This window comes from Seriola dumerili, unplaced genomic scaffold, assembly GCF_002260705.1.
Source record: "Seriola dumerili isolate Sdu_G_001 unplaced genomic scaffold, Sdu_1.0 BDQW01000321.1, whole genome shotgun sequence".
Taxonomy (NCBI): domain Eukaryota; kingdom Metazoa; phylum Chordata; class Actinopteri; order Carangiformes; family Carangidae; genus Seriola; species Seriola dumerili.
In genome coordinates this window covers 1,690,982-1,700,479 of record NW_019174576.1, presented here as the reverse complement: position 1 = coordinate 1,700,479, position 9,498 = coordinate 1,690,982, and positions in this window count along the sequence as shown.

Sequence of the window (9,498 nt, the reverse complement as noted above, 5' to 3'; positions counted from 1 at the left end):
CACACACACACACACACACGCAATCCTAGCATGGTGGCTGAACACAAAGGCTGCCAACTACAGGCAACTTGTTCTAACTTGAAAATTCATATTGCAAAACTATGAAGGATACTAGCAGCCATCATAGCCTACAGGGCCATAAAATTTCACATGAAGACACAAGCAGCCCTCTGCAGTGTTTTTTCAGAAGTCTGATACCAAGGCTTCTCCCTGGTTGGACAATGGATATGTGAAAATTGTCTGCAGATGTGTCCCAGTTTTAATTTCCTGCCACAGCACTTGCTCATGAAGGAGATCTTTTGCAGCTGTTAAAGGGAATTTACTTGCCACCAGTCTTGATCGTTGCTAATTCATCTGTTTTATCACGCGTTAGATAGGTTTGACTCTTCTAATCTAGATTAAAATAAATTCATCTTTTTGAAAATACACTTATTTGTTTCTTAGGTGTTATCTTAACACAGGCTGGAAACAGTGGGAAACAGCTAACCTGGCTCTGTCCAAACGTAAGACGCAGCCTCCAAGCATCTCTAAAGCTCACAAATCTACATGTCTGTCCATTAAATACAATTAGCGGGCGATATCGTAGCTCGGCAAAAAGACTGAACTGTTACTTTTGGACAGGCTAGCTTTCCCCCACTTCCAGGCTGCATGCTAAGCTAACTGTGTTGTAGCTTTATACAGATATAATCTAGCTCAGAGACAAAATGCAGATAAGTGTTTTCCCCAAAATATTGAACTATTATTTTAAAGCAATATATTTTCTCTAACACATTCATTTGCTGATGAGAAAAAAAGCATAGCAACAAAACTGCTACCGCAAGTAGCAAATAAAATTCAGACTTATTTGAAAGAGAAATAGGAGTCTGCTTTTTATTATACATTTAGATGAATATTGTTAAGTAATATTCTTGGCCTATCTGCAATTCCCCATAGAGCCCCTTATAACACCCTGTCCTTCATTTAACAAAGTTTACTTTTAATGTATATGGGATTTATTCAGGATACAAGGAAAGGGAACAATAACTTGACTGGAATACTGTATAATGCTGCAGAGGCCGAGGTCGGCTTTCAGGCAGAGTTCACCTGAAGAGTGCAGATGAAGCACAGGTCAGGAGTGGAGCTCTCGTAGGTGTAGATGCATGTGCTGGACCTGCTCAGTACATTGTATATGTTGGTCCTGAGTGGATTTTTGTTCCATGTGTTGATCTATGTTACAGTGCCTGAACAAAAACAGAGCGAATTCAGCAATTTATATCAAAAGCCAAAGAAATGAATAGAAATAAATAATAGAAATAAAAGAAAGACAGGAGAGAGGAAACTGGGGGCAACAGTATGTCACCCAATCTTTCACAAACAAATGTGGGTGCAGTCTGTGAGTGGTGTCAATTACTCTGTTAGCTTAGTCCATAGTGGCTACATACATCCGTATACATCTGTATCTTCACAGAAAACTCTGCAAACTCTACATTTTGCTCCTGTTTTAGCTGATACTTAATCAATGCAGGCAAACTTTTAGCAACCTATTCACACTAAATCGGTTGCCCCACGAGGAACACAGCTTTGGGCTCAGCAGCCTCGTCTACCCATCGCCAATGAACCAGCCTTTGTCATTCCTGCCCCCCCCCCCAGGTTGAGATCGCCACATTCATTGTTATGATGCCTATTTCAGGGCTTTGTGGTTTTAGTGAATGTAAATATTGTAAAACTGTCACAACAAGGACACATCTGTCATAGCTGCGGAAGCATATACAATATAAACTTAGCACCAACTCACACAATCCGTTCACTCAATCCTCTGAAGTTGTGTCACCAGTGCTTGCGCAATCTTACATGGGTTGTTAATTGTGCAACACAAGAACAGAATAATTTGTGTGATGGAGCATGTTATATAATGCTTGTGGCGAATGTGTAGGTGGTGCCTCAAAACTCAAAGGCAACCCTTTAAAAGTCGTCAACGGCCACATTTAACTTGAACAAAGACTATTATTGGCAGGCAGGCTAACCTGTTTTCTCTCCCTCCTCCTTGCAGTGGAAAGGTGTTGCTGGTGAAGTTAGATGGTAGCCATTATTTAGGCGGTGCAAAGGTATTATAAGTAAATATTTACCTACACAAAGCTGAATGAGGGAAGGGGGAGAACACTGCATACAAAGCAAGAAATAAGGGTGATAAAAAAAAAAAAAATCCCTGTGCGGTTAAGTTATTTCAGCATAAACACAAAAATGACAGAGGTGAAACCGTCAATATCTAGATGCGGCAAGAATTAAAGGAATGGTTCTACATTTTGGGAAATACTCAGCCTAACTAAGCCAGTTAGCTTAGCTTAAAACAAAGACTGGAAACGGATAGACACAACTAGCCTGACTCTGTCCAATCTGCCATATGAGCACCTCAAAAGCTCACTAATTAACACATTACATTTTGATTGATTAATCCATGCAAAAACTAAAAAACTAAGGTACCAACCAAGCAACCAGGTTACCAGGTAAACTTTGTTAGCTAGCCTATAGTTTGTACAGAGCCAGGCTCGCTGTTTTCCCCTTTTCCAGTCTGAATGCTAAGCTAAGCTAACATCTCTTGGATGCAGCTTGACAAGAGTGGTATTGATCTTTTCACCTAAATCTCCATAGGAAAACAAACAAACAAAAAAGGAACATTTCCTGAAACTTTAAGTGTTCCCAGAGCAATCTACTGCATGTAGAAACATGAAGGGTGAGAGCAATAACGACCATGCCGACGAGGAACCCTCTAATGACTTGCCAAATTATGTGCTTTTATGACTGAGCACATCTGACAGCCAAATGCAGCCTGTTCAGGGGGGTGCGACTCCTTCACAGAGCTATGACGCAAACTGAATGTACAGTATTCAGTAAAAGCAACCGTAGGGAAACCTTCTGGTCCCTTTGACTCAATTTTTGGTTCCTTGAAAATCAAGAATTACTGTGATACAAATAAATTTCCTGGTTTTCTGAAAAATGTGAAGCTCTCCATGCAGTTTTCTCCATGTCTGTGACTCTGGAAATGAAAAAGTGAGTTTTCTCACTACAGTCAAGTCATCTGTTCTCAGTGAGACATCTTGCAGAGAAAGGTTGTTCTGGTGCTAGTTAGTCTAGTATTTGAAGGGGAATAAATTGCATGATTGGACATGTAAAAGTTTGAGGATGCAAGTCTGGCCACGGACCTTTTGTGGCCTGTTATCTTACGGTCAAAAGCTCAACTAAATAGTTCCAAATAATACAAACCTAATCAAACAAGTCTCGACATTTGGTCTTAAAGGAGCACAGTAAGAACATGTTGCTTGTTGTTTCTCCAGACTCACAGAAAAGTCTCCAGTGCCCCCTGCAGGGTCATCTGTCGTGATCCTCTACATCTGATCTGTTTAAAAACCGCCTCTGTACTTTGATTATTACAATTAAAAATCAAAGAAAAATGATTGAATTCTCCTTTGAAAATGATAGGAACAAGGGCGATGTCCTTAATTCACAATGTGATGATGGATGTTTGAGTGTTTCCTGTGGTTCCTCGTTATCTTGCTTCTTCCCCTAATGATCACAAATCAGCTTCGGTTCACTTTTTGAATCTCAGTTAAATATACAGACATGAGCATCTCACTCGTGGCAACAAGCCCACACACATTAATGTTTATAATGATAAATATAATAATAAATAAAGCTGCCAGCAGCAATTATCAGGGACCAAGCAGCTCGCAAGCATTTAATTTTTTTGCTGATCAGGACTGAAGCAGGACTTAGGCCATCTGGGGTTTTGACCCCCTGACCTTGGTATCCCCAGAGAAGGTGACTTACTGATTGCGCCTCTGGGTAACCATGTGCTCCACCTGCCTTCACACAAGTTGAGGCAATGACATCACGTGCAAAATTTTAGCTTGTTACACTTTAAAACACTTAAATTAGCCAATTTTTTTATTTAAGAGCATTTTGATAACATTGATCTTAACTACACAGGTTTAAAAGTTTATCATTTCAAAACAGATTGACAAACTGAAATTCTTTTTAAAACTTTTCATTAGCATTGTCTATAGATGATTCAGACCAAATCTGATGAGAATTAGATGAACTGGGACTTGTTCGTTTTGGGTTTTCATTCGATTTTTTTTTTTTAATGGCTGAAAACTGAAGCATCTTTAGAGCAGAAGACCATATGAGCAAAGATGCAGAAGATTTCGGAGATCAAAATGACAAAAGAATTTTAACAGTAGCCCAAGCCGTTTGAGAAAATTGCAAAAACGTATTTTTCATTATTGTAGCGCCACCTATCGGGCAATTAGTTTCATTTTTGGTGCCTGAGTAGTGGTTGGAATTTGCAATCACCGTGCCAATGTTTCGTGAGTTTTTCTCCAGTAGTTTCTGTTGCACAAACACTTTTAGCTGAGAAAAATAATAACTAGAATATAAAAATAATGGGGTCCCATTAAGAACACTTCTCAGTACATCCCAGAACACTTAAACATTACCACAATTACAATTACAGCCTCCACACTGACCATTAAAATAAACCAACACTTCTCAAACAGATTCAGTAAATACTGAACATTACAATCCGGCGCATAATAATAATCATATATAATCATCACTTTCATGTATTGATTAAAATCAGAGACAGGACACATAAGAGAACACACAGCTGTATATAATAGATGTACCTTCGGCCTGTGATGGGGTCATAATTACAGTTTTGATCTTGGTCAGGGTCAGTGAATGAAATCCCCTCACAGCCTCACAGCATGTGACACTGTGTGAAAACAAACTGTGCTAAATTAGATGTGATCACATCTCAGCCACAGGGAAGGCACATATACAGCTTTCAGATGACTCACCGCAGGAAACAGACAACAGACAACAGACTATTGATCCCAGAGGGAGTCGAAACACTGGAGGGATCTGCGCAGCACTGAACACGCTTCTCTGTCATCCAGGAAAAAAAAACTGCATTACAGAGACAAGAAAATGCAACTGTGTTTCTCTTCAGATCTGTCTGTAATTTATCATTTAATGTTCACATCTCAGGATGGTTTTATTTGTATGATCCTGACAATAAATGATCAAACAGTTCATTTAAACGACAAATTAGGGCAAATGTTTGTTTTTTTTCCTTTATGCCGGATACAAAAGATAAACACAAGGATATTAAAGCATAATGATCTCTGTGCTGTTATCACACATATTTTCTGTTTATATGATGTGGACGTATAGATACAAATAAAGCTAGAATTTATAAACTCGTCATGCATAAGAATCAGCTTGTTATATCTGTTTTGATACTATCGCATGAACTTATTGGTAGGCAAACTTACGTACTACTCACATTATAAAAGACAACTTACATGTTATGTATTGGCAGGGTTAAATTCATTAAAATTGGATTCATGAAGCAATAACACTGAGGGGATCCCTGGGGCTGCAGATGGAAAGTGTCCAAACAAAGTTGATATCATAGAGATATTTACTTTTTATAATAGATGGACACACAGAAACCAAGAGGAAACATGTTGATGGAGATGATGTATTTTTATTTATTTATTTATTTTTGGAGTTTGGATGCTAGTCATTATTGCCTCTGAGATAAAAATAAAAAAAAAATCTCCCTAGTTCTTCAGACTTAAAAAAAAAAAACAGAGCTGTGGAGACTGTGTGTTTAATTTCTTGTAGTTTCAAAACTGTTCTGTGTCTTTACAGCTTGCAGTGGTTTACAACAATCTTCAAATTGTTTCCAGAAGACACAACAACTTTGTCAGTGCTCAAAAAAAAACCAACTGACAAATTCAAAGCATTTCAACATGAAGCCCTCAGAATATGAGAGTAATAAGACAATGACACAAAAATTGGGAAGGAAAGGAAGGAAAAAGAAGATGCTATTTTTTTTAATCATTTGTTAGAAGCAGCTTCTGAAATACCATGGGTAGTCTTTTTAAATGTAGTCTTTAGTGATGCCGAATGATGGCCTCACTGCAGAGACGGAGAAGAACAAGGTGAGGACCAACACAGCAGCTCAAGTCTCTTTCTTCTACCATTTAACCAGTGTATGGGTGCGGTCTTGTTAGATGCAATCTCTGCACAGCTTCTCTGGCAGGATGCAGGACGTCGGATCGGAACATTCGGTTGGTGTGTTAAAGGTGGTTCACCTGAGCCCCGCTGCCAGCTTCTCCATCGCCGCTTTGCGCTCTTCTGCTTTCTGCTGTGAGCGGCGCAAGACGTTCCTCAGCTCCTGTAGATGGTCCAGTGTGCCCACCAACTCACCTTTCACTGTTTTCATCTGGCTCTCCAGCATCTGTGTGTGATGGAGGGAGTTTCTCCTGTACCGTCTGCTGGAGCGCACTTTTTCCTCCAGATCCTCCACTGCAATAGGCGACCAGAAAACACAGTGACACACAGGTATGAGTTTTTTTTTAACATACAGGAGCTGTTTAAAGTATGAAGGTAGACACATTTGTTTGTGATACAGACCCATGTTCTCCTGGTAGCCCATGCTATCTGAACCAGGCTCTGGCTTCTTTTCCATCAGGTTCTTGGTCTGCTGCAGCATCTTCTCCATCTTGACAAGTTGAGCGGCTTTAGTGTCGCTGTCTCGACGCATTTTCAGTAACTCCTGCTCCCTCTGGGTCAGCTCACTGTGATACTTACTCATATCTGGTGTTAAAGATCTGAACAGCCCAACCTGCAACACCTGGACACTGAACGGCTTACGACACAACAGCCGGGGGACATAAGACGCAAGATGAGGCTTCTTAAAAAACGATTTCAACATCCACTAATGTCCCACTTCTGGATCGTCTGAAGAGCGTGGACTTCTCGTTCTTCTGCTGCAGCACATGAAACGCTGGTTTGTTTGCAAATGAAGTGTACTGCTGGAGATATCTAGCTTTTTATAGGCCATAACCCCAGCACGTGTCTGGGAGTCATCTGAAAACAGCCAACTCTCAGTACGCACCGTTACAATAGGCGAGTCATAAGACCGGCTTCACAAAGCCTTCGAGCAAAATTGATAATGTTTATACTTAGTCAGTGGTGAAAAAGTTCTGAGGAAGAACAGAAGTCGGCCAGCTTGTCCCTCTGTATGATTTAAAACAAATGAAATAACTGTCTTTATTCACACCTGAGGGAGAGTTTTAAAACTCTTGGGGAACATGAGCTGACTATGAAACCAATGCAGTGACAACAGTGTGTTATTCATGATATTACACTGGCAGGAGCATGACACATCTAAAGCATCTAAAATAAAAAATATTTTCTGGCCAACACAGGACAGGTCTGTGAGATAAAAAAATAAAAGGATAAAAAACCTCTTGTAAGTGAGACAGGCACAAACACGCTGTGTGCTCTCTCTCAGATTGATCACATATCAAGAAAACACCAGCAATGGCGGCAACAAAACAGTGTCCTTCCAACTCAGTCTGTGTAATCTTATTACAGAGCATATCATCTGTGGAAGCAGTCAGTCAGTGAGCATGTCAGTGAACTACTTAGAGAGAAAATGAGGCACTATTCTGCTCCATGTGAGTGATCCTCACAGCAGTCATGCTTGTTCCCGCATGCCAGGCACACTCATTCTTACTGAGACCAAATCTATTCAGATAATATAATCTATAGGCTAGGATATAGGCTATGTATATATGTACATGTGGTATTCATTTTATATTGTGTTGTTTATTTGTTCTGTCGTTGTCTTCATTGTTTATTCTTCTCAAGCGCAGACGTGACTCCTGACTCCACTAACACTGATGAAAGATTCGACCTGACTTTGACTTGATATGAGACAGACGACTTGAAAGGATTTGACTTTTTGTTGCTAAATACTCACATTTTTTCTATTTAAGTTGCATCTTATTTTTGACTGATGATCGGGTGATTTCTAGTGCGATGCCTGCAGACCGGTTCTCACGGGGAGGGGTTAGGTTCCACAAACGCTAAAACCTGGATTGCAGGAGGAAAGAGAACACAGCACAATGCAAGTATCACACAGAGATGTATTGTAATAGCTATAATAAACATATAATACATGCTATATAAACAATCCTAAATATTAAAGAACGTGATAAAACATAATTTAATGGGTTCTTTCCTGACCCATGCACCATCCCTCCATCAAGTTTGGTGCAAATCAGACGGATAAACAGACACGGGTGAAAACATAACCTCCTTGACGCAGGTAATAATAATAAGACTATGTATATGACTGCCACAAAATTTTAAACATTAGTAAGATTTATATGGTGTAAGCAGCTCAACAGGTTTCATTCATGTTGAAAGTAAAAATTAAACTTTTAATGGCCACTGTCATCATCACAATTTAGTGTAACTCGACTTGTGTTTTGCTCGATCTGAGCAATGACGTGACTTGACTTGTTTGATTCTCTCCGCAGTGATTTGAGAATTGCTTGTGACTTACTCCCACCTCTGCTAGAGAGTACAGGGACACTAAATAATGAGTTCACTTGAGGTGGGAGTGGATATACATAATAGAGAATCAGTGGAGATCCTGTGCTGTATAATTTGTGTTAGGTTTTAGAAGATTTAGTTCCACCCCTGCCCAGCAAGTGGATGGAGCTCCTAAAGTCTTAATTCTCAAAATTAGATCTTGTTCAGACAACAGCACACCTTTATGTTTCGGGCTTGGCAGTTAGTCACATTTGCGAAGACGTGCCCGAGCATCCCTGGATGTTTTGTTCATTTACAGTCGGTCCTTCACATTAAGAGTTGGGCGTGGTGACAAATCTTCTCACCTGACCTCATAAGGTGCGTCATAACAGATGTACCAATTACCAGTAATATCTGACATTGCTTGTTAATGGAGATCACAGTGCAAACTAATTTCTTCAAATCCAAAAAGGAGTTGTTTTTTTTTTATCTTGTCCCGGCTATACTAGGATCGGCACATTGGACACCAGTCATGAACACACGGGTGGACAACACAGACTGTACTCTGACCTATAGACACTCACCCTTATCACAGCAGGGCGTTGTATGGCTGTGATCCAGAGCCTCCAGATAGATAAAGTCACATCAAAGTTCATTCTTATTGTTTAATCATCTCATCCCACTGACCAGCAAAACAGAGACAAACAATAGTGTGTGATTCATGTTGCAAAAGAGCAACAGTAAAGAACTGGAATCACCTCCTAACGGTTGTCTGCCTCCTCCACTCAGACTAGTTTCAGGTTACGTCAGAGTCATATAAAATATTAACTGTTTTACCACATATTAACCATTAACCACACCAAAGTCTATCAGTTTGTCCTCGAGTCCAAGTGGACATTCGTACTATATTTGAAGAAATTCCATCCAAGGTGTTACGGAGATATTGCGTTCACAAGGCCAAAACCATGTTTTGTGAGGCCACCATACCCTTGACCTTTGACCCATGACCCCCAAAATTTAATCAATTAATCTGTGAGTCCGAGTAAATGTTTTTGCCAAATGTGAAAGGATTCCCTGGAGGAGTTCTCAAGATATTGGGATCACAAGGCCAAAATCATGTTTTAT